The sequence below is a fragment of the Pollachius pollachius genome (genome assembly GCF_949987615.1).
Source record: "Pollachius pollachius genome assembly, chromosome: 9".
NCBI lineage: Eukaryota > Metazoa > Chordata > Actinopteri > Gadiformes > Gadidae > Pollachius > Pollachius pollachius.
In genome coordinates this window covers 7,607,397-7,629,057 of record NC_136942.1, presented here as the reverse complement: position 1 = coordinate 7,629,057, position 21,661 = coordinate 7,607,397, and the positions used below count along the sequence as shown (strand labels likewise).

Here is a 21,661-nt window from a genome sequence, read left to right as displayed (position 1 = left end):
GGTGGTGCTGGCTAATGGAGCATCCTGCTGTCACCGTTGGCTGGCTGCTCTCGTTCACCCTCAACTCCGTCTGTGTCTCTCCACAGGGTCTCCCGGCCATGCCGACAGGGGTCTGGTAATGGGCAAGTCATTGTGGTTGGAATGCAGAGTCTGGAATTATCTAATGGAATATCGAGGTCAGACAGCACAATGGAAACGATATGTTATAAAACAACCAATGTCGGAAAGTGGGAAACTTATTTTCTTTGTTTACATATTTATAGATCTACTGTGTGGAGGAAGTGAAAATAATTCAGAAGAGAAAACCTCATGGCCATTGGTAAGTACGAGTGAGACTCCGCGGGAGGAATAGCAAATCGAATGATCTGAGGTTTGAACTTCCAGTACACAAAACAGCACATTTCCCTTCAGCTCTCCCTTTGTGAAGGAGGACTTGAGTCTTTCTCCAGACAATACCAAAGTCTCCTCGTTAATTGGTGTCTTTGTGTGTGGACCCCTTTGTGGCGAGCGTGAGGCATTCGCTGGGAGCGTGGAGCGAACGAAGCTCTACGGTGAACAGGCCGTCGGTAATCTGCAGATCGCTCCTGCTGCTGCTGCTCAGCCTTCCGTAAGCCTTCAAGGAGCTGCTCTGTCTCCAAGCACAGGCACATGCACACATGCATACACATACACACACACACACACACATGCATACACGTACACGTGCATACACATACACACAAATATACACACCAACACACACACACATACATGCACATTCATTAACATTCACATGTACACACGTACACACGTTCATTCACACGTACGAGCACACACACACACACATAAACACACACACACAGACACACACACACACACACACTTAAACACACACAGACAGACACACACACACACACAAACACACACACACACAGATGTACACAAATGTACACCCAAATACACAGAAAAACCCACACAGGTTACCGACACATGCACACATACAAACACACACAAACACTCGCACACACACACACACACACACGGTAAAAACACCCTGCCTGTCTTCCGTCTGACACAAACCTGAGATACATTCATGTTTGCTGTCTTTTATATCTTTAACTGCACCCAAACCCACCCTTCCTACCACCACCAACCACCACCAAACGCTACACGTAAGAACTTATATACAGTGGGGCAAAAAAGTATTTAGGCAGCCTCCAATTGTGCAAGTTCTCCCACTTAAAAAGATGAGAGAGGCCTGTAATTTTCATCATAGGTATACCTCAGCTATGAGAGACAAAATGAAAAAAGAAAATCTAGAAAATCACATTGTCTGATTTTTAAAGAATTTATTTGCAAATTATGGTGGAAAATAAGTATTTGGTCAATAACCAAAGGTCATCTCAATACTTTGTTACATGCCCTTTGTTGGCAATGACAGAGGTCAAACGTTTTCTGTAAGTCCTTACAAGGTTTTCACACACTGCTGCTGGTATTTTGGCCCATTCCTCCATGCAGATCTCCTCTAGAGCAGTGATGTTTTTGGGCCACACAGACTTTCAACTCCCTCCAAAGATTTTCTATGGGGTTGAGATCTGGAGACTGGCTAGGCCACTCCAGGACCTTGAAATGCTTCTTACGAAGCCACTCCTTCGTTGCCCGGGCGGTGTGTTTGGGGTCATTGTCATGCTGAAAGACCCAGCCACGTTTCATCTTCAGTGCCCTTGCTGATGGAAGGAGGTTTTCACTCAAAATCTCACGATACATGGCCCCATTCATTCTTTCCGTCATACGGATCAGACGTCCTGGTCCCTTGGCAGAAAAACAGCCCCAAAGCATGATGTTTCCACCCCCATGCTTCACTGTAGGTATGGTGTTCTTTGGATGCAACTCAGCATTCTTTCTCCTCCAAACACGACGAGTTGAGTTTTTACCAAGAAGTTCTATTTTGGTTTCATCTGACCATATGACATTCTCCCAATCCTCTTCTGGATCATCCAAATGCTCTCTAGCAAACTTCAAACGGGCCCGGACATACACTGGCTTTAGCAGGGGGACACGTCTGGCACTGCAGGATTTGAGTCCCTGGCGGCGTAGTGTGTTAGTGATGGTAGCCTTTGTTACTTTGGTCCCAGCTCTCTAGAGGTCATTCACTAGGTCCCCCCGTGTGGTTCTGGGATTTTTGTTCACCGTTCTTGTGATCATTTTGACCCCACAGGGTGAGATCTTGCGTGGAGCCCCAGATCGAGGGAGATTATCAGTGGTCTTGTATGTATTCCATTTCCTAATAATTGCTCCCACAGTTGATTTCTTCACACCAAGCTGCTTACCTATTGCAGATTCAGACTTCCCAGCCTGGTGCAGGTCTACAATTGTGTTTCTGGTGTCCTTTGACAGCTCTTTGGTCTTGGTCATAGTGGAGTTTGGAGTGTGACTGTTTGAGGTTGTGGACAGGTGTCTTTTATACTGATAAGGAGTTCAAACAGGTGCCATTAATACAGGTAACAAGTGGAGGACAGAGGAGCCTCTTAAAGAAGAAGTTACAGGTCTGTGACAGCCAGAAATCTTGCTGGTTTGTAGGTGACCAAATACTTATTTTCCACCATAATTTGCAAATAAATTCTTAAAAAATCAGACAATGTGATTTTCTGGATTTTTTTTTTTTCATTTTGTCTCTCATAGCTGAGGTTTACCAATGATGAAAATTACAGGCCTCTCTCGTCTTTTTAAGTGGGAGAACTTGCACAATTGGAGGCTGACTAAATACTTTTTTGCCCCACTGTATATACACAATGCATCTCTCCTGCACTCAGAACCCTCTCTGCTCCCCAAGGTGATGATAGTGCAAGCATAACTTTTGTCCTTGCCTAAAAACGCCACTTCAGTGACAGACGAATCCGAGGCTACTTTGTTTGTTTGGTTTGGAGTGTGTATGTCTGTGTGGGAGGGTGGGGTGGGTGGGTGGGTCTGTTTCTCTGTCTGAAGGGGTTAAAACTATCACAGAGCTGGGCAGAGAAAGAGATAGAGAATTATATATATATATATATATAGAGAGAGAGAGAGAGAGAGAGAGAGAGAGAGAGAGAGAGAGAGTGAGAGAGAGAGAGAGAGAGAGAGAGAGAGAGAGAGAGTTGAGGAAGTATGCTATAAGACTAGAGAAAAGGGTGAAATTTGGGTCAATGTGTATCATAATATCATGTTTGTGTCATTAAGTTTCTGGATGTCTGTCTGTTTGTTTATAGTTATCATTGTATCATTGTTAATATCATTGTTTGTGTGTGTGTGTGTGTGTGTGCGCGTGTGTGTGTGTGTGTGTGTGTGTGTGTGTGTGTGCGTGCTTGTGTGGGTGTGCAAGTGTGCGTGCCTGCGAATGTTTGTCATCCTGGACAAGTCAAAGTGGCACTCATCTGTTTTAAGGTTAAAAAAATAAAATAAAAAAATATATATATATATACTAACACGCCGAATAAGAGAAACAAGTTGAAAACAACAAACAACAAACCTACGCTTTCATCTCCTACAGCGAGACATGCGGAGCTCTGTTGAATGGAATGGCTTTATACGGCTGAGAATTCATCAGTGTGGTGCTGCTTTCAACAGTGTCTACGTCTGACATGTCGATATGCACCCTTGAACATACTGCTAGTTAGTATTCTGCTGTACGTTACTGTCAGGCTGACTGCATCTCTCTCTCTATCTCTTCCTCTCTCTCTCGCTGTCTCTCTCACTCTATCTTTCTGACTCTATCTCTCTCTCTCTGTCTCTCTCATTCTGTCTTTCTGTCTTTCTCTCTCTCCCTCTCTCTCTCCCTCTCTGCGTCTCTCCATCTGTCTCTCTCTCTCTCTCTCTCTCTAGCATTGTCTCTCTGTACTTCTTTATTTCCGTCTCTATCCCTGTCTCTCTATCTTTCTCTCTCTCTCTCTCTCACTCTCATAGTCAAATTGAAATTCAAATATGCTTTATTATCATGAAAGTGATGTGTAACAATGTTGCCAGAGCAAAAATATAAATAATATAATGACGTTATTACAATTAAAAATAGATAAAGAACACTGAATAATAACATCCAAACATGATGTAGAAAGACCCCCCCCCCCCCCCCCCCCTCTCTCGCTCTCTCTCACTTCCTCTCCCCAGATCCTGTGTTTTAGGGATATAAGCAGAGATTAACGTGCCTCTTTCCACCGCTACACACCAGTACAAACTTGATGTACAAACTTAATGTACACACTTGATCTACTCACTTGACGCACACACTTGATGTTGTTGTTGTTGTTGTTTTTCATTGTGACGTTCTTCTCTCTTGCTTTCTCCGGGAATCACACTTCCTTTGTCCTTTGTCAAAGGGAGGATGGAGACGAAGAGGCCAAGTCCTGCCTCGCGCGCGCTCGCGGAGCCGAACTCACGGTTGTCATGGAGACAGAGACGTAGTGGCGGCTAGGAGTGCATCTTCCCCGGGAAAATGCGGCCGGTGGAAGGCATTATGCGTCTACTTGTTCCACCTCTTTACTATTAATGGACATAAATATGGATGCGGTGCGCGAGGCGTTTTCACGGTCGAGGAGCGGCGTGGCCTTTGGAGATGGAGACAAGCGTTAATGAAGTTGTTTATATTGTGTGTGTATGAATATGTGATTGTGTGTGTGTGTGTGTGTGTGTGTGTGTGTGTGTGTGTGTGTGTGTGTGTACATGTCTGCGTGTGTGTATAAACCTGCGTGTGTGTGTGTGTGTGGGTGAAGCGATATTGAAGAATGGATGATGAATGTTCATGTAACAGATACGCAATCGTTGCTTTAGGGTATGCGGCCGTGCAGGGGGCTTCTCAACACTGACATACTGCCCACTTTGGCTCTTTGTTTGGTGTTCATCCCATACCTCGTACCCCCCCCCCCCCCCCCCCCCGCCCGTTCCCTCTCTTGATGCTCTCTTGTTCATTTACCATTCATCCTTGCTAAGGAGCCAGGCATTGGCGAGTAAAGATGGGTTAAGCTCTCATGCAGATCCTATCAGAAGATGAAACGGTGGCTCTACAGAGAGGGAGAGAGAGAGAGGGAGAGAGAGATACAAGAGAAAGAGAACCCCTCCTCTCTCCATTCATTTGCATGCGGCCCGGGCTGCCTCTTCCAGGGCCCTTTGGTTTCCGTGACCCCGGCTCCCGCTGGCTTCTCAGAGATCCACGCGCTGGTAATGACTAATGTAAATGTCTTTGATAATCCCTTAGTGATATGAATTAAGCAGCCATTAGACTCGAGTGGAGAGCAAGTGCATTGAAAGGAGAAGGTGACCCGTGCGCCTCTCTCTCTCCCTTCCTCTTATCTTTCTGTCCCTGTCCCTCTCTTTGTCCGTCCTTCTCTCTCTCTCTCTCTCTCTCTCTCTCTCTCTCTCTCTCTCTGTCCATCTATCTTTCTCTCTCCCTCTCTCTCTCTCTCTCTCTTCATCTTATTTTTCTCTATCTTTCCCTCTCTTTTCGTACATCCTTCTCTCTCTATTTCTTTGTCCATCTTCTTATTTCTTCCTTTTTTCCCAGAGTGAAACAGAAACGACCTCTGTGTGACAAGGCCTCCGGCGCTGCGCTCATCCCAGAGACCAACGCTCAGGGTTATAACCACAAGCCCTGTGTTCGGTGTAGACTTTGTCTCCGTAAGACAGGGCGAGGCGGCGGGAAGAAGACATGACAGTTTCTGCTACCTTTTCCGACCGGGCGCCAGTCATGTGTCTGGCGCATGCTGCATCCAGGAGGAGGAGCAGGGACAAGCCTTTCATTATTAAAGCAGACCCCCCCCGGGCAATCCTCTCTTTTCATCGTTAGTGGTAATTAACATTTCACTTCTCTTTTGGGTAAACAGCTCAATAAAACAGGAAGACAGGAAGCTGCCGGAGACACAGGACGCTCCACAGACGGAGTCGACTCAGATTCAGGTTCAAGTCTTTCTCCGCCCTGGGAGAAAAAAAGGAAAATCTGGCGATGTTGTTTTTCCTGACGGGCTCCGCCTCCTGTCATTGTTTGATTTAACTGTAAAGAGCTGATGCGCAGTCAGGAAATTGGAACAAATTGAACATTTTCCTTCGCTGGGGGATTAAAAAACCTCATCAAAGCATCGTATTTCTTTTCATTAGGAACGTATTGGCTGCCAGGCGACACGTGTTCGTCGACAATGAGGCTCTGTTAGAAGACAGTGAGGTAATAGGAAAGAACATACCCCCCTCCAGTATTGACATGGAGAATCCAAAGGTATACCCTGCCTTTCTTTACCGGTTTACGATCTCTCTTATGTATCACTTTGCTCTGCCACGTTCTGAGGTTAGTTAGCACGCTTCAATAGGGCTCGTACATTACATTCGTAAACGCCGCCGCCATTTTGGAAGCATAGAAAGCATTGGAATGATAGTTATTATCTGGGTGGTTATGATGTATGATGTTTCGTTTGTAACTGTTGCAGCGTTACACATGCAAGACGTGACATATTAACCTTTTCTTTGGTCAAGGTTAAAGTATATTTACGTTGATTACGTTTTTTAGGGAACCCCAATGCTCTTAAATCCTCTCAATATGGCAGCGTATCACCAACAAAACATCCCATGATGCATTCTGGTGTAAAAGCCGTATTAGCGATGAGACACCGAAGCTAACAGTATGTGCCGGTGCGTGGGGAGTCGTACTGTTGGGAGTCGTCTCGTTGAGCCGACAAACCCGTAATCAAAGTCTTCGTCTAAAATCTCCTCCCTCACAACTCAAGGAAAAAAAACATAATTAAAACCATAGCTGCTCCACGTGCCGTCAGGGGCACAAGGGACACGCGGTGTGCGCTTGACGACGCTCCACTTAATCATGGATAGGATCTTGGAATACCTATCACGGCTTCGAATAACGACCCGCGGATCCATGGGAGAGCGGGAAGGGCCGGCACATCACTCAAGCACAGTGGGAATTATTGATGGCTCTGCGACATGAGGAACGGCCACCGCTTGTCTGAGGAATGGCTCCACACTGTAGTGTAGGGCGCTCGCTATCCCTCTCCCGCTGAGACACACTCCCCATGAATTATGTCCTTTTATATTGTGTGCGCTGGTGTAATCATTGGTGAAGTAGTGTGAGGCTTAGAGTGTGTGCTTTGATTTTGATCTATATGTATACCGGATGAAAGACATTTATTATTTATTATTTACAATTCCGCGCTATGTGTATATATCAAGGATTAGGGGGTAATAAAATCAGACAATCTCAAGGGGCCCTACGTTTGGCGTGCTCGCCTTATTTCTGCAATCTGTCCCCACAACCGCTGCGTCTAAAGGTAGGCGCTGACATTTCCATTTTGCTACCGCAGGTGTTCCCCATTGTTGCACATAATAAGAGCACGCTATTTCCGTACAACAGCTGGTTTCTCTTTTTTCGGTAAAGAGAGAAAAACAGGGAAATTAAATTGTGCAATTGGGGGTACTGCTGCATTACATCAACAATTTTCTAATCATCATCATCATCATCGTCATCATCATCATCATCATCGTCATCTTCAGCTTTATCCTCCCGCATATGCTGTCCGTCATCCGCGTCGAGACATTAACAACGTAAAGGACAAATCCGTCATCATGGCCAGCACACAACACCGCACCGGGTTTGGTTATGGATGCTGCTTCGGGGGGAATTCCTCTGATGTGTTTACTGTGTGAGCTCCTTGTGACTCAGGAAGCTGCAGCTCCCCGGGCACGTAGAGACAGGTTAAGAACGTTCTACCAGAAGACTTATGCTGCTTCTGCTTCTGGAAGGACCACCTGAGGATGTGCCGGCCTACCTCCCCAGCTGCCATGTGCCTGCCCGTTCAATTAGGCATTCAAACAACCCAGCCAGCCCCATGGATCTGTGTGAGCTGCTGGCTCTGTCTCCACAATGATCTGTTTACCTCCGTATCGAGTGACAGCTGGGACTTGATGGGGGGGGGGGGGGGGGGGGAGCTATGGAGCAAGACAGAGAGCAAAAGAGAGAGAGAGAGAGAGAGATAGAGAGAGACTGAGGGACTGTACGATTAGAGAGAGAGAGAGAGAGAGAGAGAGGGAGGGAGAGAGAGAGAGAGAGAGAGAGAGATAGAGAGAGACTGAGGGACTACGATTAGAGAGAGAGAGAGAGAGAGCAAGAGAGAGAGAGGGAGAGAGAGAGAGAGAGAGGGGAGAGAGAGAGAGAGAGGGAGAGAGAGGGAGAGAGAGAGAGAGAGAGCGTGAAAGACAGAGAGAGAGAGAGAGAAAGATAAAAAGCCTATATGATTCATTTTCTGAATCCTGCAATAAGTGTTTCCAGGATCTATGGACAGGTGATCCTGGGGAAAATGGCCGACCACTCGCGCTGAGCAAACAGAGGGCAGGAGCGGGGGCCTCTGGGGAGTTCACACAGACCTCACACAAACCCACAACAGACAGTTATGAGAAAGAGGATAGCGGTGTTCCATCAACAGCTGAGCCCCACAGCTCCTGTCAGAATTAAATGCACATATATATAGCCAGTGGCCATGCGGTTGCTAAGGAAGTGCTAGTATCCAAGCAGGAGTTGGCAGGGAAACATCCCTAAAGTTGATTCAATGGATTGGAAGCCGCCGGAGTCGATTCTGAGCCACATCCAAATGTAATTTATGTATTCAAGCTCTCGGGTAGGAAAGGTGAGAGCAGGCAGAGCTTAACAGCCTACAGCTGCGGGGAGAATGCAGTTGTGGCTACTCGGGAAATATGACATTCAGGAGCATCATTAGCAGCTTGTGCACACGGTGGAGGATAGTAACATCGGTAGGGTGGGGGTTGTAGGATAGTGCTGTGGCAAGGGTGTTTGACACAGAACCGATAGGTTCTAGGTTCGATCCCCAACGTCGGCAGACCTACCTGTAGGCATACTTAAGCGTCGACTACATTGCTATAAAGTTAACAGTAGGGTTGGCTAGACTTTAAATTCATTGGAATCCTCCCCTCGTCTAGGAAGTGTCGGCTTTTCCCATTAGTCTTACTCAGAAGGTTGCCTTTGCAGTCCGTTTGGCAGACGGACACAATGACCGTCAGAGCGTGGTCTCACCGGGAAACGGTCATCCTACTAAAGATAATTAGATATTTAGCAAGTATATGCGATACCCTCGGCGCAGGCGGACCAGTAAACCACCGGGCTGCTAAATCCACAAATAATAATTCACTCTCGGATATCAAACCTTCTCCGGCTCCTAAAGCAGAAAATGGGTCTCAACTGGAGCATGAATCATAGCGCTCCATAATTCAGCGGTGCAGACAGCCACAGCAGTCTGACAGGCCAGTGGCTCGGCGTTTAGACCTATGCAATTTAGTTGGAGCGAGTGCGTGTGTGTGTGTGTGTGTGTATTTGTGTGCGTGAGTGTGATTGTGTGTGTGTGTGTTTTCTTGACAAGTCGTCATTCTTGTCATAAAAACACACACACATGCCCACACGCAAACACATGCAAACACACACGTGAAGACAAACACACGCGCACACATGCATGCACACACAAACACACACACGCACGCACAAACACCCACGCCCACACAAACACGCACGCACCAACACGAACGCGCATACATACACACACACACACACACACACAAACACACAAACACACACACGCATACACACTCACACACACACACACACACACACAAGCACACACCTGCGCTGCTACATCAAGCCTACACACAACCCCAGAGCCCGCTGGGGTAACGCTCAGTGTTTATTGCGGGGTGTCGGCGGCAGACTAGTTAGTCGAGTTAAAAACACACTGGTTTCGTGAACAAATGAAAAGCCTGGAATTAAATGAAAGAAGTGAAATCCTGCGTGACAGACAAATGCATCGTTCCCTCTGAGTGAGTTCGATGTCTGGAGAAGAGATGGGGAGGGAATAGGGGATAGAGTGGCGGAAAGGGGGAGAGGAGAGGGAGGGGAAAGGGGGAGAGGAGGGGAAGGGAACGGGGTGAGGTGGGGCGGAGGGGAGGCAAATGTGGATAAGAGGAGGGGGAGGGGAGGGACAGAGGGAAGGGAAGGGGGGTGGTGGTGGTGGTGGTGAGGGGGGGCAGTAGCTCCCCTGGCCTACTTTCCTCCATTCATCAGGCAGCCCGTTCTCCAGGGAACACTGACGGTACATGAGGAGGGCTCGGCCTGTACGCTTGGCCTGTCATCGCAGAACGCCAAAGAGACGGGGAGGTTGGGGGCGCAGTCAGCACACTTACTGTACACACAGTGACCGCCCTCCAGTCATTGGCTGTTGTCGTCATCACTGTCGCCCTCCTCCTCCTCCTCCTCCTTGGTATCACCACTGTCTATTTTTATTTTCCCACTCTGGAGTTATTATACGGTATTGAATTGTGTGGTTGTTTGCTGGTGGCTGAGCCCAGACCTGCAGCAGATGTCTCTGCCCGGTAATTGTGCAGTGAGAGTTAAGAGCCAAACTACCTGGCCATATTGACGTGCTTTCACTCATTCCTCATTCTGCCTCTGCCACTCTCTCTCTCTCTCTCTCTCTCTCTCTCTCTCTCTCTCCCTCTCTCCCTCTCTCTCTCTCTCTCTCTCTCTCTCTCCCTCTCTCTCTCTCTCTCTCTCTCTCTCTCTCTCTCTCTCTCTCTCTCTCTCTCTCCCTCTCTGCCTCTCTTTGTCTCGTACAGCCCTAAGGCGGCTGTCAGCCAGTGAGGAGCAGCAGGGAGACAACTGTAATTATTAGGGAGGAGAGAACAATTCAAGTGAAGATTTCACCAGGTACTTTTCAGCTGAGTGAAACGGCAGCATAGTCACAAGATGCAATAAAAAAAGAGAGTGGATTCTGTACGGCGCGGGGGGGGAACCAAAACTGTCTTCGGTTGTGCTCTGACAGATCTGTTTACACTGATTTAGTCTTCCGGTGTCATTATATGTCTTTCAGAGTATTTGTTACAATTACCTGTCTTCAAAACACTGTTGTTGCTTGTTGCTAGGCTATGGCTAGATTTCACTCTGCATGCAAATAGAGCTCTGAAGATGAAGCGATTCATTGCCCATAAGCTTTGGAGGCGATCGGCAAACACTCATTTTCCATTTGTGTTCTGGATGTGTGACAGAGATGAAGGCAGCTTTAGAGATTCTGAGTGAGATAGAGATCAGTCAGTTCACAGAAAAACACATGCAAATGCAACCCAAAACCATAAAATACTTAAAAATGTGTGTGTGTTTCGCTGCCACAGTCAATCAAAAGGCATGTTTATTAGTGTTTACGAGGGGAAATGAGAATGAGGATCAAAAATAAACAGTGAGAAAACACCCCAAAATAACAATTAAAAACACAAAGGGGCCTTCTATGGTCTCTTTAATAAAACGTGTGCATGCGGGTGTGGGTGCATGTGCCTGCATGTATACGTGTGAGCACACACACGGGAGCGATTTGTGCTGGTTTGTGTGTGTGTGTGTGTGTGTGTGGTCTCCTGGACTCTCGCCAGGTGAGTCAACAGCCAAGAGGCCAAATACAAGCACTGCATCTCCAGGAGGACCTACAATAAAAACCTCTGGCCCCAGCCCCAGTGGGTCTCGCCTACCAGGGGGGCATCGGCAGGGTGAGAGGGGGGACAACGTTACGCACAGGCCCCTAGGGCACTGTCTGAGGCCCCCTGACAGAATGAGGCTGCGAAGGGCTGTGTCTCTCGGCTTCCCCTGTCTACCCTACGCGTCTGGGTCTGTTTGTCTATGCATCATGTAGATTCATTCACGTTAAGCCCGACGGTGGGTTGAGCGTTGTGTGGGTTTTGACGGTACAGTGAATGTGTGCATCCTATTGGTTGTATAGTCTACAACGAATAACGTATCACTGCTCCCTGCGTGGATGCAATAAAAAACGGAATTTCGAGGTAAACTGCAATCTTTTTAGCATAACACTATGAATTCTAATCCCTCTGCCACCTTGCAACTACAGTCTCATTTACGCCCCACTGCCACGGAGCATGGAGATTGCACTCTATTTTGACAAGGGGTTATTTTCCAGGCAAAAACATTGACAAAACAAACTATCCAGTACATGTTGAGAAAAATAATCTAATCACAATTCACATTATATCACTTCTGTGTTGCTGTGTTGAAAAATGCCTTGCTATTAAAGTTTTTGCTACTGTGTCTGTGTGTGTGTGTGTGTGTGTGTGTGTGTGTGTGCGTGTGTGTGTGTTTGCGCATGCACGTGCGCATGTGTGTGTGCGCGTGATTCTCGAGAGGTTTGCTGTGTGACACTATGTGAAGCATGACCGTGGTGTGTTTAATGAGATAGCATGTGGAGTAACTCTAAGTGTGTGAAATTGAAATGTGGGCTGTGTAAATTGAATTAAGGGCTTGTGTGTGTGTGTGATAAGAAAGTGTATCCCACGTTAGGACTAGGCCCGGAGCCAGAGAAGCCTGACAGTTTGTACCATTCCCTTACATGATTCATAATCAGGACTATATAGCGTTCAGAACACCGCGACCCACAGTGTGGACGTAATTGGACAAAGATATCCAGCGTTTAAAAATACTGGGCTTTCAATCTATTTTTACGCTTACACGCTGCATTGAATGAGGGCGGTGGTTTGTAACGGGGACAAAGAGACAAACGACTAAGGTTAGGTTCATGGTTTGGATAATCTGCTAAACCTACGCGGCATCAACATGGTCACAGTAATTATAAAGCGCCGTATGATTAGATATATCACGTTATGTGTCTTGACTCATTGTCTCGCACCCACACTGTTGACATCCTCTCTGGAAGGCTCGTTAGGATCTATTTCAGTCTGCCTGTCGAGTGTTAATTAACGACAAATCCAAAACCTTCATTGTTCTTCAATTAATTCTTTCTGAAGCGTTATGGCGGGCCAGCAAGGGACAGATCACAACAGCGGCCCCGGTCGTTAGATAACATCTTAACTGGCTAAATAACATAAGAGGGCCTGTTGCTTTGCTGATGTGTATCAGGGGCTGGAAAAAAAAACAACTGCCGAGAACCAGCTGACCTCTGGAGGACTGGGAGAGGGATTCTTCACCGACTGGCGAGGGAGGAGGGAGGCTCGTGTTAACAATGACTTCATTTCAGACATTGCAGCCTACCCTCCGAGGAGCCAAAAAGAAAATACCTCACAGCTGTTGTTTTAAAAAGGCCTGAGGTACTCTAATTTCACAAGTAGACCCCTGCACCTCTGACGATAGCTCCCTGATACTCTCCCAATCTTTATTCTTTACACAAGGCTGTCGATATCACTGATAGGCTACCTTATAAGCTGTGTTTTAAACCGGTGGTCAAACGGGGTGTTGTGAAACGGCCGAGTGAGCAATAAGAAAGGGATCAACAAGGAATACACGGGTTAACTAGTATTGGGGGGTTGTAAGTATCACGTATGCCACAGGGAATGTCAGTGTCACGACCTCCGAGGTCGTGAATACTGAAAAAGAGAAAAAAAGAGTGCGTGCGTGATGCACGTGCGAATGTGTTCGGATGTGCGTACGTGCATGCATGTGTGTGTGTGTGTGTGCGTGTGTGTGTGCGTGTGTGTGTGTGCGTGTGTGTGTGTGTGTGTGTTTTTCTTCACATTCTTTTTTTTCTTGTGTGATGAGATCAGGCTCGAGACTGCTTATCTTGTTCTCCATCTGTAGTAGATTGTGTGACACGAGGAGCGCGAGGGGGGAAAGAAAACACTTTAATCACGCCTGTTGGCCCCTCGCGACCAAAACAAAGGGCCTCGCGAGCCCCTCCCCCTCCCGTTAGAACGAAAAACAAAATGTGCAAAATGTTATTTTAAATAACAACTATATTTCGTTATGTTAACGTGGTTGAAAATATTATATAGTCGTCGGCTAATTCCGATGTCGTATACTAGAGTGAAAGTATTTCAGTATTTCACGCCCCCTTTTACCTCACATTTATATATAAGGTAGAAGTGGGCGTGGACGTCGGCAAAGTGCCCGCCCCCTCTGGAGCGCAACTGGACGGATTGAGCTGCGCTCTCTTTTCAGCGTGCAGTGAGTTGGGGGAGAAAACTGTTTGCATACCGATCCTGATCCAGCACTCCGTGCACGCATTGAGTCTATTAGTGGTGGAAAAATCTGTGGATTTTATCAGTTGAAAGCTTTTTTGGGGTGCGTATAGACAACCACCGGTTGGTAATATTCCGCGAAACTGTGACGTTTGTTGTGCTGAAAGAGTTGGTGACATCTCCGTGGGAAAACAGCGATATACCAACAGGCTCTGCTGAGAGGTGAGACTGCGTTGCTTCTTTAATATGCCTCTTGAAGTTCATTTGTACCCATTCTACTGTGCACTAAATGATAGCGATCACTCAGCTTTTCCAGTTTTGTTATTAGTCACAGTTTGCTGAGAAATCAGCCCACATTCTTTACCCTTTCTGCGTGTTTGGTATTGCCAATAAATTCCCTGTTTTTTTCCCAGTACTTTGGCTGTTTCAGAAGCGCTCCGTTTGCCATCACTCGGGAGGAAGAATCATGTTTGTGCCATATTAAGCTTCTATAGTAGTATAATAGTTTTAGGCGTATCAAACTTAGAACATGGAAATATACCACTCGAGCTGATTTAATACGGTATCACGTTCTGGTTAATACGCATCAGTCTGGCCCTTATGAGAAAGCCGACACTTGGGAGAAGGAAGCCGTGTCAGTCTCCAAGCTGGCGACTTTCCCATGCGAAGCGACGGCCTGGAAGGAAGGGGCTTACGGTGGGGTGGGTGGGGGGAAGTCATCACTGGGAACGTCTCCAAAGATGCATGGGGTCAGCACACGGATGTCTCTGTCAGCTGCCCGCTTGCTGCAGGGCAGGAGTTCACTGCCACTTCGTATTAGGAGATGGAGTATTGCCAACGGCACTGCACAATCCATATAAGTTATTTGGGGGTGCAGACAGTGAATAGCCTACTGATGTAGCCTGCTTCAACATAATTCAGTGGTGCTCACTTCTAACGTTGTGCCCACGATTTTCATTGCTTGTAAATCCACAATTCCATGAAGTTGTATTTTTTTTTTTACAGAGTCAGTCGTTTTCTGACTATGGGTTTATAATTCAAATTACATCTAGGATAGATTGGAAATGGTAATGAGGCAAGGCAGGCCTGATATAGGGAATGCTTACACTTGCATTGTGTCATGTCAGTAAAAAGCCTATGTATGATACATTTTATACATTATTCAAACTTATCAATATGCATACAATTCAAAAAATGTCTACTACAGAATCCTTTATTTTGTAATAGTAGTATTGTTATAGTATATAGTATGTCATAGTAGTATAATATTGTTAAATGATGATTTCGGCAGAGGGCATATAGACCTGTTCTAATGAGCGGTAGTGATAATTAGGACCAGTGGATCGATGATAATGATGAGATGCTTTTGAGATTGTTTCCAAAAGCATCCAGACAGTTCCTTGGCAAAGTGGGTGTGCTCTGGTGTGTTCCCATTGTCTCTCAACTTGGAGCCAAACATTTTAAAGCGCTTCAGCAAATTCCAGTTTGCCACTCATTCAAAGTAAGCAGCAGCAAAGCTCCAGTCGTGGTCCAACACCTCCAGGCCCAACGAAAACACATTCGCAGATGAAATCAGATCTCCTCTCCCTTCCCCTCTCTATCTATCCTCTCACTCACTCCCGCTCTCTCCCTTTTCTGTTTCTCTCTTTGTCTCCTCTTCCTGAATCCGAGTGGAAATGGCTCGGGAAAGAGGGGGCCCTGTTCACAGCAGACAGAGGAGTGTTTGTGTGTGGCTGCTGACCATGCCCTGCCGGTGTTGATGCCTCTGAAACAGCTGCCAACGCGACGTGAACTGCCCCCAGCACCCACTCTCTGTAACTTGGCTCATCCAGTGCCGGGGAAATAGTTTTGTTGCTCTGATACGATAGCCATGTTCACAGGATAATAAGAGGGAGGAGGAACAACAAGGTGGGAATCACACCGGGAATACTTGGCTGGCAACGCCACGTTGATTTATTGCGTTTTTGACATCCTCCTTGGACCGTAGAACATCAACGAGAGGGAATCTAATTAGAAGTGAATGGGAAGTCTTCAGGAAGGTGTTTATTCCACCCACTGCTTCGGAACACCTGGTATTGGCGCCACTGCACACGTTTCAGAAGCCATGTTTTCCTTCAAGCATAGATTTACAGGGATGGAGTGACAAAATAAACAGGGAAAACCAATTTGTGGAAAGGCTGGTGGTTGGTGTAACGCGGGGGGTGTAGCGAGAGGAACGCTGCGCCCATGTCTCCTTAGTCCTTGGCTAATGGCTCATGGTGTGAAATGGAGTGTGTGGCAGATTGTTGCTGAGAGAGTGGAGTCGAGTTTGACTGACAGGATGGTCCCCCTTGCTGGCCGGCCAGCCAATCATTACGGGCTGAAATTAACCAATCTGCGGTTCCACATGGTCGCACACCAACACACACACACACACACACACACACACACACACACACACACACACACACACACACACACATCGTCTTGCTTCTCCATATCTGCTGCTGATTATGCCTGCAAATTAGGGAGCTCTGTGCCTAGCCCATTTGATCAGTGGTCTGAAAGGCCTCCACCCCTCACCGCCCGCCATGGTTTCCTTTCATCCCCTGGTCCTTCTACCCCTCGTCCCCTCTGCCCCATCCCCTCACCCCGGTCTCTGGGTCATTTCCTTGGCCATATGGAGCTTTAGTTCCATGTAGAGAGGCGTAACGCTACATGGCAGATGAGGCCAGGCCATTAGTGAGCGCCTAGCGTGCTACCATCAGCTTTTCAGTGCTGCCAGTGGTCCACAGAGAGCCCAGAACTAAATGGAGAGCATCTCTCTCTTTGCTCAATGAGAAAATTGTGTTATTTGTGTTTTTTCTCTTGATTGCTAGGACCCTTCACTTAATGGGTGTGTTGTGGAGAGAGCGCGGTAGGTAATGAGCTCAGGGTGAAGTCTGTCGTTGTCGGAAAAATATTGATGGAAATGAGATTCGCTCTTCAGATGGCAGACGGTTTTATCTTTGAGGGTTGAATTGGTTGCAGCTCTAATGTAAAAATGTTTTACGCTTCACTTTGAAAGGTGAGACCATTTCTAAGGTGGCAACCCATGTTTCTTTCACCGTTCATACCGTCCTTTCTCCCTGTTGTTCTTAATGTCCGCTTCTGAACTTCCGTAGTCCACGGCTTAAGAGGAGGTGCAGTTTTGGCAGCCCCCCCGACTTCACTGTGAACAGGAAGTCCAGGAGTTTCTCTCTCTGCTGACACTTCCCTTTAATCAAAAGGAAGCAGGCTGCTTGTTTATGTCTAACCCAAGGATTTGTGCTTTTGTGCTTATCTTGCACTCGCCGCATTTCCCTCCATAATGGCCTTGCCGGGCAGGTAATGAGGCAAAAGGTATGTATTTGACAAGCTGGCTCTGGCAGATAGCAGGGCTCTCTGACAGGCTCATAGGGCTGGCAGACGCTCAGTCCAGGAGACATTCAGCCCGGCCTTGGGATGTTCAAAGAACATTTCTCCCTAGAAATCCCCCTCAGCGACATTTTCCCTGGCACAATGTTTTTCAGAGCTAATAAGCCATGTCACTCAGGTGTCTATTGAAGGCGGGTTGGTTGCGGAGCCCACTGGTCATTACAGACTGCGAGCACACTCTGTAAATCCCTATGCTATCGCTGGAAGCCTTTAGCACCTTGGGCTCCTTTCATTCCCCGGACGCGCTGAGGAGTCGACGCTGGGAGAAAGGGGAGCTTAGGCTTGGCCAGCAGTCAGCATCTGATGGATATGTGAGACAGGGGCCCAGTCGCTACAAGATTACCTGACTGAGGAAGAGACATAAACCCACACAATCTCTGATCGTATTTACACTGCGATGCTCTGCAATCTCTGTACGGCTGCCTGAGGGAATGCCCATCGAGAATATGGGGCTTCTCTGTTTCTGTCTCATTCCTTTATTAATCAGTAGTACATAAGGCCTTTTTTTTTTTAAAGAGATACACAACCACTTTTGTGTGGCTTCACCAAGCTAGGTCCTGGTTGGCTCACTTCAGGCTCTGCTGGCACACGGGGCAGGAGGAAGCGGAGTGCTAATCGGGCAGAACCCCAGACAGAGGAAGTGCTTATTTAAAGGAATGTGCTCTGGGATTGTTTTCATCTCGCTCTGCTTAACATAGGAGCCTTTTTACTTCACCATCTTTTGTGCCAACCTGAAAGAGTCCCCCCACCGAAGCAGATAAGAAGCTTTTGTAAGCGTGTGGGCCTTTTGCTTGGTGTCTGGGCTTAATGACTTGGGTCTATACCCTGTTATGAGTCTGTTTAAAGACCGTATCCACAGATAATATGTTTATTGTTATAGCTGTGGTGTTTTTAATGGTAAAGAAAATGGAATATTAAGTAAATAATGTTCATAGAGCAAGCTTATGTGAACATATGCATTTGTCTGTTGTTTTTGTGAACTCTCATGATTGAATGGTTTTCTACTGATAATAAAGTACATTTGAGCAATGCAATAACAACAACTCTGCGTTGTTTTTGTGTGAGTAATAATGAAAGCAGCGATGACAGAGGGTGTCTGCCTCGTGGTTCACTGCGGGTCAGGGCCAGGGCCACGACCCTCTGTTCTTTGTCACGGAGCGGTTCTGTGGAGCCGGGCACTGTTTTCACAGCCTCTCCCTGTGACTCACTGGGCTCGCTGCTGCTGCTCACATCTCCTGAGTCAGGCATTTTTCAGATGAAATGGGACTCTCCTCAAGCTTCTGGTCTTTCCCTCCTTTGCCGCTGCCCTTGGTAACTGGGTCCCTGCCCCCCCCCCCCCGCCCTTCCTTCTCCTTTCTCTGTGCTTTTTGTTTTGGAGGAAATCTGCTTATTGTGTGTGTCCCGCTTCTTTAAATGCATGTTTCTAATGAAAAACAGAAGGAAAGGAAAAATAGGAAATTCTTGCTTGAGTCATAGTGGATCAGAGTACCCAGCGAGAACATCTCTAACCTTGAGTTGGTTATGAGTTTGCCCTGAGGAGATGGCCCACTCTTGTTTATTTTTAATTACTTACTGTTGCTACACTATTACTACACCGTCCTCTACACAGGATAATTGTTGCTCTAAAATCCTAACACACACACACGCTTGCTCTCTTGGTCTCAAATTAAGTCATCTGAGTTAAATTTTGTTGCTTTAGACAATTAGATGTTCAGCATGCCCCAACCAATCGCCCTTTGTATCATTTTAAACCCATTAAATATATGCCATATGGCATGTCGGCAAGCGGTTATCCCATTAGCCATAGCATCTCTTGTTTATGTGATTAGTACATTAATTCCACATAACTGTGATCTAATCAAAATCATAGATCTACAGAGAATACTTAGTTACTGTGTACAATTTCAGTATCAGGTCAGTTTCTTATTGAAGAGATTTGGGTCTACTTCCTATCAAATGTATGTAAGTGACGACAGAAGCGTGCTTTACACATTCTGAGAAAGCGGGAATGTTGCAGCGTTATTCTGTCTCGCCTTCTCTATAACAGTCAAACACGGAATGGGTTGGCATTGTAGTTTCGCCCACACTAGAGACTGACGCTGTTGCCTTACATGTCATGCCTCTGATTCCGGACTGCCGGGATGCTATGTAAAAGCATACACGGGGGTGGCATTACGCCGGCTTTGTCTTCTGTTCTGTGTAGAAACGCAAATCCAGCATAATGACGATCTGCTTAGTGGCAATATTGCAGGATCTCTGTGTAAAAGGGGCTAGAGTCTTTGTTTCTGTGTGGAGACGTTGCAGATACAGAGTATATTTATGCACTGAATAGGCCTAGTTTCCATTATTGGTCTGTTTTGGCAGAGTTCCCCATAATGAATTACATACAGTTGTACATTTATTCGGGCAAAACACAATTCTCTCAGACGAAACTTAAGTATTGTATCCCAGAAAATGTTTAGCTTTGCAGAGATGTCCTCCCTTTTTTTTTTAAATTATGAACGGTACAGTAGAACTGCCGAAGCACAAGTGGGCTAATGTTATTCTCCCCTTCACATCCTCATTATAATAATACTCTTTTGTACTCGTGCAAGGTTTCAACGCATTCCGATTTTTCGTAAAACTACTTTGTAAGGAGTTCACAAAAATGGTTCCCTCCTTTCCACCAGGTGTTTCTCTGATTCCTCTGAATCCAACACACACCTAGTCCCCAGCGCAATCCCTGGTCATTCCTCCTTTGTCAGAACACCGTTATAAACAAACCTGGTCCCTCCCACCGGCTGTATCTTACCACGGGTCTATTAGACACACGGGCTCCCAACGGCTGGCCTCCACTGCCTTACAGATCTAGCAGGGGGGGGGGGGCAGGCATGGCCGTTTGATTAAAAAGATCCCCTAGTGCTTCCCAGGTCCACCTCGGTGGAGGCAGAAGGCCTAATGACGCCTCCCTCGCTACGTATTCCCCTCTAACAACACGCCTACGCTGTTGTCGGCCATCAAAGCCTTAAGTGAGTAGGACCAAAGTAGCTGCGTCTTGTCAACATAGGAACAGGCGCAGACTGTGCAGGCGGAGGCTGGATATGTCACTGTTTGTTATTGTGTAGTATAGATGGTGGTTTTGATAATGTATAGTAGAACTGGTGGGTTTGTTAATGTGTATTGTAACTATTGGGTTGGTTAATGTAAGTATAGCTGGTTGGTTTGTTAATGTATAGTGTTTTTTTTTAATGTATATAGCTGGTTGGTTTGTTCATGTATAGTATAACTGATTGGTGGTTTAATGTATATAATAACTGTTTGTTAATGTATAGTATAACTGGTTGGTTTGTTAATGTATAGTATAACTGGTTGGTTTGTTAATGGAGAACTGATTGGTTTGTTAATAATATATATTATAACTGATTGGTTTGGAAATATTTAGTATAAGTGGTGGATTTTTTTATATAGTATAACTGTTTGTTAACATATATTATAACTGGTGGGTTTGTTTATTTATAGTATAGCTGATTGGTTTGGTAATGTATAGTATAGCTTCTGGAGTTATTAATGTATAGTATAACTGGTGGGTTTGTTAAAGTATAGTATAACTGGTGGGTTGATTAATGTGTAGTATAACTGTTTGTTAATGTATACCTGGTGGATTTGTTAATGTATAACTGATGGGTTTGTTATATTATAACTGGTTGGTTTGGTAATATATAGTATAACTGGTGGATTTTTATATATAGTATAACTGTTTGTTAACATATATTATAACTTGTGGGTTTGTTTATTTATAGTATAGCTGATTGGTTTGGTAATGTATAGTATAGCTTCTGGAGTTATTAATGTATAGTATAACTGGTGGGTTGTTTAATGTGTAGTATAACTGTTTGTTAATGTATAGCTGGTGGGTTTGTTAATGTATAACTGATGGGTTTGTTAATGTGTAGTAGAACTGATGGGTTTGTTAATGCATGGTAGAACTGATGGGTTTGTTAATGTATAGTAGAACACGTTGCCTCTGCCGAGGTCAAGACGTGTGTGCGGTTTCGTGATGGTAATAAGGGAGTCCTTTTGTGTTATCGTTTCTCATCGCTGAGGTTTAGCGAGGTTCTCGCTCAATACCGGTTGGTTATTCAGGGTCGTTTACTGTTTATTTTTCTGGGATGTGAGAACTTGCGCCATTAGACCCACTCACTGAACACTGGAGCTTAAACAAAAAGCCCGCTGAACCACCACGCCTCACCTGGCCTGTTATCAATCGACGTTACTCAAG

The 21,661-nt window shown here is 46.1% G+C and overlaps 1 protein-coding gene across 1 annotated transcript in view; it reads left to right on the top strand.

The window, feature by feature from the left end:
- The first annotated feature begins 13,967 nt into the window (after nt 1-13,967).
- tspan18b (tetraspanin 18b) overlaps nt 13,968-21,661 on the top strand; it is a 30,534-nt gene continuing 22,840 nt past the window's right edge. The window contains exon 1 of the mRNA XM_079743862.1: nt 13,968-14,190. The gene's annotated coding sequence lies outside the window, so the exon portion shown is untranslated. The remainder of the gene's footprint in view (nt 14,191-21,661) is intronic.